This window comes from Harpia harpyja, chromosome 6 (genome assembly GCF_026419915.1).
Source record: "Harpia harpyja isolate bHarHar1 chromosome 6, bHarHar1 primary haplotype, whole genome shotgun sequence".
Classification (NCBI taxonomy): Eukaryota; Metazoa; Chordata; class Aves; order Accipitriformes; family Accipitridae; genus Harpia; species Harpia harpyja.
The window spans coordinates 1,385,168-1,393,861 of NC_068945.1; positions in this window are offsets into that span (position 1 = coordinate 1,385,168).

Here is an 8,694-nt window from a genome sequence, read left to right on the forward strand (position 1 = left end):
AACTGACAGTGCTTGTTTGGGAGATCTGCTTCAGTCTTCAAGAATTTGGTCAAAACTCTTTGTATTAGTTTATTTCTCTAATGACAAATTCTGAACATATATGCTTATCAAAGTAAAATCTGTATTATAAAATGTGTAATGCTACAGGCTATTCATTTAACACTAGACAATGAGCCCTGTAGTATGAATTTGACTGAACTGATTGACTCAGAAGTAGAAAAACAGGAAATGTACAATGAGAACGTGCATGGAATTTTTTCTTGAGAAACCACAACAAAAAACTCTGTAGCAGTCAGCACTGACCTATAAAAATAACTCTAAAATGAACTCACTCTACTTAAAACATCAAATTCCTGGATGAGCTACATGAGTTAGTTTCAGAATAATTCAATTATAACAGGGAAATGATATGCTTGTATTTTAGAAGATGAATCTTGGGATGGGCTGCAATTTAGACAACTCTGGTCACCACAGTGTTTTAAATGCCTTCAATCTCTTCCTGTGGAGGCCAATAGAAGTTTCTTGAAGGATGCAGATGGTGATGTTAATGTTGCTTATGCAAATTGTCTCTAGCTGAAGAAGTAACCCTAGGTACATTTTAATTATAAACATTAATGGCTGGAGCGGGGTGGGGAATCTATCTTTCAATTGTCATCTTATGTGTCCTCAAATCCCTCATTAATTTGTTCTGCTGAGTTGCTTATAAGATTGTTGCACAATAGTGAGAGAAGTGGTAAGTCCTGACAAATGCTTACTTTTGTAGAGAGATGGTTGTTCTATAAGAAATTCCTTTTCATACAACTGTTTCACAACTGAGAAGGAGTTGCATTGGTCTGAGCATACTAATCATTGAATGGTGACACTGGGCAGCTTCTCAGCATTGTACGTGTAGAAGACAACTAATGTGACTACACAGAGGTGCTTAATTTCTGTGCTTGCTGTCTGCCCCTACCTTTGTTCCTCCTCTTTGCTGCTTTCTTCAATCGAAGGTGGAGTTAGAGCTCCCTTCTCTGGACATGCTTTAGCAGGAGAAGAGAATGGCAATGGTCCCCATACTGTCATTCACCACACAGGGTAGCATGTTTTCTCAGGATCATAGCTCCCTCCTCACCTCAAACCATACCACAACTACATGCAGCCTCTCTTCTAGTTATCCCTGCTCCTCAACTGAAGTTCAAGCAGCCACACCACATAGGTGGCATGTCTCCTTTCAGGTCATCACTGCTGTCCTATTTTATGGGTATAGAACAATACTTTGTCTTTCTGGTACAAATTTTGTACTATTTTTCTCACTGAAAAGCTTCACTGAAGTAAGAGGAACTACTCAGAGTAAAAGTGTTATTCAAGCAGAGCAGTTTACTGATTTCTAAAAGTAAATGCAAATTCACCAGCAGATTTGAAATGTGAATACAATGATTTGCAGCAATTGAAGATCTGGACCTGGCATTTATTTTTAAATCCTAATACCAATGGATAGGGAGTTGTTGATTTGTAATGGCATTTAAACAACTGGTGACAGTGGAAGTCTACAGTAATATTCTTGCTGATTGTGAACTTCTGTAGGATTCCTGCTTAAGTTGGGAGCGTAGCAGGTTGTTATTTTCTGCTGTATAGATTATTGGCCTGCTAAACAATTAGATCGTATCTAGTGCCATCTAGATGAAAATGAAATGGTAATTAGACCAACAAAAGGAATTAGGTATTGTTATAGTCGCCATTTCATCGGCTCTCTTGAAACACTTGATCCCCTGGGATAAAATTTACAGCCTAGAGTTAAGGCTGTGCCTACATAACCCCGTGCAACACTTGAGAAGAATGGTGAATTCTTCAAAATAGGATTCACAACAGCCAGGGCCTTGCACAGTTAGCTGCTTAAAAAAACTGACAGGAGGATGATGAGGACAGATGTTTACTTTAAGCCAATGAGTGATGCATAGCTTAGATGCCTTCCTCACTGACCTTAAATTACATCCTTCCTCTATAAACAAACAAAAAAAGCTCTCTATTCCTGTTAAAGCAGAGCTATAGGACAAAGAGCCTTCTCCAAGTCCTCCTCCTTGCACTATAATTTAATGATTAAAACAGAGGTCCAGGCTGAGGAAGGTCACTTACGACAACTTCTGTAACACAGCTGCTTGGCCCATAGATGAAGCTGTAGCCAGCTCTGATGGTTTCAGCCACTCTTCTCTAGCCATGTTCTGGAATAGCTGCTCCAAACTTCCAGCTCCACAAACAGGGTCCTCAGAGACCTTTTGGGAAAAGGCAGAATCCCTAAATTGTCTCCTCTTTCTTTCCTCCTGAGTTTTAGGGAGGCTGTAGCCTAGAGGCTACAGAATTAATTTAGTGTGACCGGCCACAGCGGGCACCGGCCGGTTGTCCAACATCTTCACAACACAGGGATAACTTTCATTAAGTCTCTCAAATCTCCAATATAGCTGATTTGAAGAGAAAGGTCCCTAAACACTGTGCAGCATGCAGTGTACATCACCCCCATCCAGGCTGCCTGCCCTCTCAGCTCCCCTCACCCTCTGTTACGTGCCAGTGAATGCCTTTCCCCAGGTCACCTGGCTTACTGGTCACAAGCAGCAAGGAAGCTTGTCCATGGCGAGGCCACGGGTGGTTAGCTGGTCAGCAGCAGAATGGTTTAAGTTGAGAAACACCCCAGAGGAAAAAAAGCTATTTCCTGGCAATGTAGTTCCTCCAGCTGGTCTACTGCGCATGGATGTTTGTATGAGGACAGCCAAGGGTGGCAGAGAGCTGGCAGTGACTGCTCAGGTTGGTATTGTTGCCCAAAAGCTCACTGGAAATTTTTGCTTTGCGAGACAAACTGCGTGAACTCCTCTGGGCAACATTCTGTGGCACTTGTGAAGTCCTTGCTTCTTTTGTGCTGGAGTTACGTGGCTCTATCATCCAGCTCTATCATCCGTGGGTTGGTTTAGCCATCTCCAAGGTGCAACTGTTTGGTATAATTTTCTTCCCTTCTCTAACTGGAAGGAAAAGATCCAAGAATTTTAAATCCCTGGTATTTAAAGAATCAAGGGAACCAGAACTACAAAGGCCTATATCTATGCACAGTGCATATGTTTATAACCCACCCACACACTCTGCTGACAGCGTCTTCAACTATGTTCAGCTCCATAATCTCCTCTCCAGAATTTCTTACCACATTTTCAAATGTTAAGAAGGGGCTAATGCATGCTAAGCAGCTTATGGGTTACTATTTACACAAGCAATCATTTTGTTTTATTACAGATGTAAGTTCCACACCATTCTCATGAATTTCCACCTCTCAGGAGTGCTGAATGAAGGACAAGCTGTTTCTGTGTCCACAGTTTCTCTACAGAATGGGAACCTCTGTAAGCAGGTGAATATAAAATAATCTTCATGTGTATTTCCTGGCTGATGGATCATTGTGGTGCAAGACAAGATTCAAAACTTGCATCATAACTCTTGGGAAATATTCTGCCAGAGAAATTGTTCCTTATGTACACATCTATCTCTAGAATAATTCCCTAAATATTATTGGTCCTAGTCTTCAGAGCAATAACAGGTTTGAAGTCTTTTCCTAGGTCAAGACCAAGGAGGAGGCTTTGCTGAGAATCTGTCTCAGCAGCTGTTGTAAGGTGCTAATTATTAGGCCTTTTTATGACAAGATATTAGGTCTTTAAGATGCAACATTATTTGCCACCCAGCAGTTACCAGATATAGTAATATCCATAATTGTAATTAAAAATAATAATATAGTTAATATAGAAATGACACAGCTTAAGAAAGAAAACAGTAGCCCCATTACAAACAGAAAAAGGAACTTGCGCTCTGCAAGACAAGATTTGAAAAATCTAACTCCGGAGGCTATCTGAATTTCCCCCATAGTTTGTTAGCCATGCTCTTTTTTCTTAGTTTTCTGTCTTAATAACAAATCCTTCAAAAGTAACAAATAAAAAAAAAGCTAATGTTGCGAGTTAGCAATGGCCATGGTCATTGCTGTGTCTCATTTGTAGGATATATAAAGCTGTATGGGATCTTTTGCAATAAACTGTTGCCACATACATATCAGGCCACAAAGTTATGAAACAAAACCAATGTGAAAATATAAAAAAAAAATGGACCCTGTTCATGTGAAAGAGTATTAGGCTATTTGTTCTATGCAATAGTTTTGAAATTATGAAGAGTAAAGGCAATGATTGTGGTATCAGACCTGAGAAACAAATTGTAACTCTCAGGATTTATCTGTTTAACTTTGAGAAGGAAAAACAGAGATCACACCAAGGAATTCAAGGTACGAAAATTCATTGCTTCTCCTGCCAGAACCAGTTACACTGGTTTCCAGCCATCCTCCAATATGAAAATATGCTAAGTGCTGAAGGATTTTTCTTGCTTTTAGAAATAAATTGACAAAGCAAGACTCGGGTCACAGAACTCAGTCACTGTTTTCATTCCTTTAGCATGAGGTGGATAGCTCTTGATTATTGGTGAGTGGATTACATGCATTGTGGATTAACTAGACCCTTGCCAGCAGCACAGCGATGCCGAGTGCATGATGCGTAGCGTGTGCCCCTTGCACCATGCTCTTCTGTCATTTAAAACATGTTACGTTCTTGAGACAGACCTGTTTACAAACAAGTTGATCAAAGGCAAATGTGCTCAATATGTTTCGTTAGTTACCACATGTTTTGTATTATCTTTTCTAAATTTGGATTACCACATTTCTCCCTCCCACATCACTTGGGGTAAGCGAGGGTTGGCAGCAGAATTAGGATTTCAACAGACAGAATTTTTAGGACGTGGGATTCACCTAGATCTGAGAACCTCCCGTATATTTTGAGATTCAGCAATAGTTAGAAAATAGTAACAATAAACATAATACCAGCCAAAGTAACCAGAGAAAGTACTTACGATATAGCTTCCAAAATGAAGTTCCTGGTTTTCTAAGAGCACACAGCTTGAAAGAGGGCCCATCAAGAGATTTTTCAAAAGATAGCCCTACTACCCCCATGCTTCAGACATATTACAGAGAAAATAGGGGTCTACTTCTGCAGAATGACTTAGTGTTGGATCCTAGCAAAAGGTATGTGAAACGGATGCTTGATTCCCCCCCCCCCCTTTAAAAAAGATTATGGCAGAAGCCTACAGAAAACTCCACAGGTTGCTTTATCTATCTGGTTTTAGATTTTTGTATTGCTCCTTTCATACAGATCTTCCTAGCTGATTGCCCGTTGCCCAAACCGGAGCCTGTTAGTCCACAATCACAACTGAAACTCAGAACAGACCTCTTAGCTTAGTTCAAAGCAATCATTAGGATTGTGCTGTGAAGCTTGGAAGCTGCGCTAAAATTGCTCAAACTGTCAGCATCTACTGTATTAGATGTGTACAAACTAACTTTTGAGATCATACTTTTAAATTTCTCCAGCTTTACTATGCACTACCATAATCAGTTAGGAACATAATCACCAGACAGATTATTAACCCAAACCCCAAAATCTTACTCAAACACTAGAAGATCAGGCCCAAGGGAAAAGCAGATCAGTAGCTTTCACTAAAATGACCTACTTGCCATCTCTTGCCAAAGAAACCTGAGAGTAGTTAACTTGAGACCTTTGCAAGCTTAATGGGCCATGATACGACACGCAAAGAGAATGAAATCCCCACCAAGGGCCTGTGTCTTTGCTGGTTGATATCGCTGTTTTAAACAGAACTGGAAGCCGCTAATGGAGCAAGAATGATGCTTGTGCCGAGTGTAGTTTCTCTGTGAAGGTTAGTATAGAGTGTAGTGAGGGTATTTCAGTTGGTGCTACAAACAGATTAAAAACTGTGAAAACTTATTTTGGCCAGGAAAATTCAAATATCCTTTCTCCGTCCCTGCTCCCCAGCGTCACAGCCCTGCAGCAGAAGTTGGTAAAGGGAGCGGTGCAGTGTGCCTGTGGGGCCTTGGTGCAAGGATGGGATTCCTTGTCCGGGTTATGATCAGTGTTTGTCCTCAGCTCACCTCCCTCTGTAACTCAACACTTCTCCGTTCCTGCCCTGTGGTTCCTCTTGCATTTTAAACAGTAAGGGCTGTTTAACAGTCTTCTGGTCACCGATCCAGTAGGATTTCCCTTATGGTCTGCCCAAGTAGGATGATCATACAGGACGATCATACAAAAGGAGTAGAATTAATCTCTGTTATTGATTATAGTTTCTGTGACAAATTGGCATCTTCAGGGGAACATGGACAGGAGTTACCTGAGTAACAAAGACAGCATAGCCCATACTTTTTCTCCCCTGCATGCATTGAAACAAGAGGGGTAAACTCACAGCACCCCATATAAGAGATCTCAAAGGGAGCATAAGCAATCCCTTGGTTTTGCCCTTTGGGTCCTTTTAGGGAGAGGAGAACAAGGCTTTCTATCATGAGACAAGGTTGTATTATTCACCACAGGCAACTAAACCGTGCCAACAAATGCTTTGTTTCTTCAGAAATTTTTCACAGTAGAGCATTCCCAGAAAGGTGTTAGGCAGAGATGAGGCCTTGATGTTTTTAGATTAGGTAGATTATCACTTGATAAGGCCAGAATCATATCACACACACACACACATACACGACAGACTGCACTAACAAGTTAAGGCAATTTTCCTGGGTTCCAGAAATTCTAGTAGGTACTTTGTCATCCTTCTGGAGAAGTGCTAGGCTATTGATCTGGCTTAACACTCACACTCAGTAAATCAGGCTTCTCCTCCAACTTTGAAACTGGCCTTGCTGAGTGATATTGGGCTAACTTCACTACTGTATCCCTTTCCACCTCCCCCATGAAAATGGCTATCATGATACATCAATCTCTTCTAAAATGCTTTATGAAAAGTGAGATCAATGATTACTAATGAATCCCTGAAAGTCAAAAAGATCATAGAAAACATTCGCTGTTTCCAAGCAGGGCTTAGCAATCATCTCTTGGAGCTTATATCCTCTTTCTGATGACAGAAATTCTCATCAGATTTTCAAGGCTGGTCAAGATCTCAGATCTGATGACTTGCCACCTGTCCAGCAGTGCTCTTGTTACCTTCTGCTGGTGTTCTATGCTACATGGTTCCTTTTCCTATAAATTATATGCCTTCAGCTAGCCTAGTACTTAAATGGTACCTTTCTTCTAAGGAGTTAAAGGCACTTTACGAGTGCTCTACTGGTTTCTCTCTTCTGTTACAATAGATTTGATTTAATCTGTATCTTAGGAAAGTGGCATGCCTGTATCATAATTAACAAGGTAGCTAAATGGAAAGGATTAAGGGAGAAGCTTTTGGTGGTTAAATGATGGACAGATAGCATGCCTGTTGAATTTACATGCCAGACATTGGGTTCGGTTAACGTCTGTTTACCGAAGTTTGTAAGCTGCATGCAGGTTTCCTGGTAGATTGTACCCTCACCAGACTATATTTGGTTTTCATCACGTGGCCTTTCAGGCCTTACTTCATGTTCCCGGAGTTACAGGGAAATTATTATGGACTGGATTCAGTAAAGGATTTAGGACATATCTGCAACACAGATTGCAGCATAGTATACACGTAGTGATACTTGAGATAAATGGGACAATCTTGAAATTGCATATCGTCCAACCACAGTAGGGTTAGTTGGTAGTGCTTGTGATGAGGTTGCATCAGTTTTCTCAGATGTCCCAGATTTTAGAGCTAGCTCCAGGATCTTTATCCTAAACAGCTATGTGCAGGACAGCTAAACCTGTAACTGGAATTAAATAAACAAACTGAAAAATGTGAAGAAAAAGAAGGGATTTGAACAGGTTTTGGGAGGAAGGACAATTATCTTTATAGGCCTGGAGATAAAAGGGAGATGAGATAGCCAGTGATTAGCCAAAGGTTCAGTGTGTCAAACTAATCTACCTTTTTGATGAGGCAGCTGCTTTTCCTGGGAAGGGAAATGGGATCCATCCTGTCTGTGTGTACCTCAGCTGATTTTTTTTTTTTTTTTTTTCCCTGCATGAGAAACTATTTGCTAAGCTGGAGATGACATAGTGAAGAAATTGCAAGATCTGTTAAGTAACAGCCCAAGGAGATAAAAACAGGTGCTGAAAAAGAGTAGGCATATGCAGGAAGGGGAGTCCGGTGTTGGGAACAAACTTGGTGTTGTCTACTGGGGAACTGCAGTACATTTAAGAAAAATTGACCTAAGCTGAGATGGGGAAGGACCTGGATTTATCAGCTGATCATAATATGAATCAGTGATTCAGCTTTCCTAGCAAAGACTGTGTAAGGCTCCAATGAAACCCCAGCTGAAGGACTGGTTGCAGTACTGGTTGGGGAGCATTTGTAGCACCTTTCTCATGAGATGAAGGTAGAGGAGCTCAGCTCCCCAGGTATCACAGAATGAGGGCTGGCAGGAAATAAGGCTTATCACTCCAAACATTGTCAGTGACAGGTAAGAGATACTAATGTAAAAGGACAAAGTACAAGAGCAGATGGTTGTGAACTGGCCATGTATCATTCTATGGGAGAAATAAGACTCCTCCTAACTATGAAAGAAATGAGGTTCAGGAACAGCCTTCTACTGACAGTCTAGGGATAAAGAATATTTTTAAATGGAGTTGATCCCTACAAGCAAAATTGAGATTAGCCCTGAAACACCCCTTGATGGAATAATGCTCTGAAAATCCCCAGCTCTCCTGCCATTTAATTGGCTCTCCCTGTCAAATTTCTGCAGATGTTCAG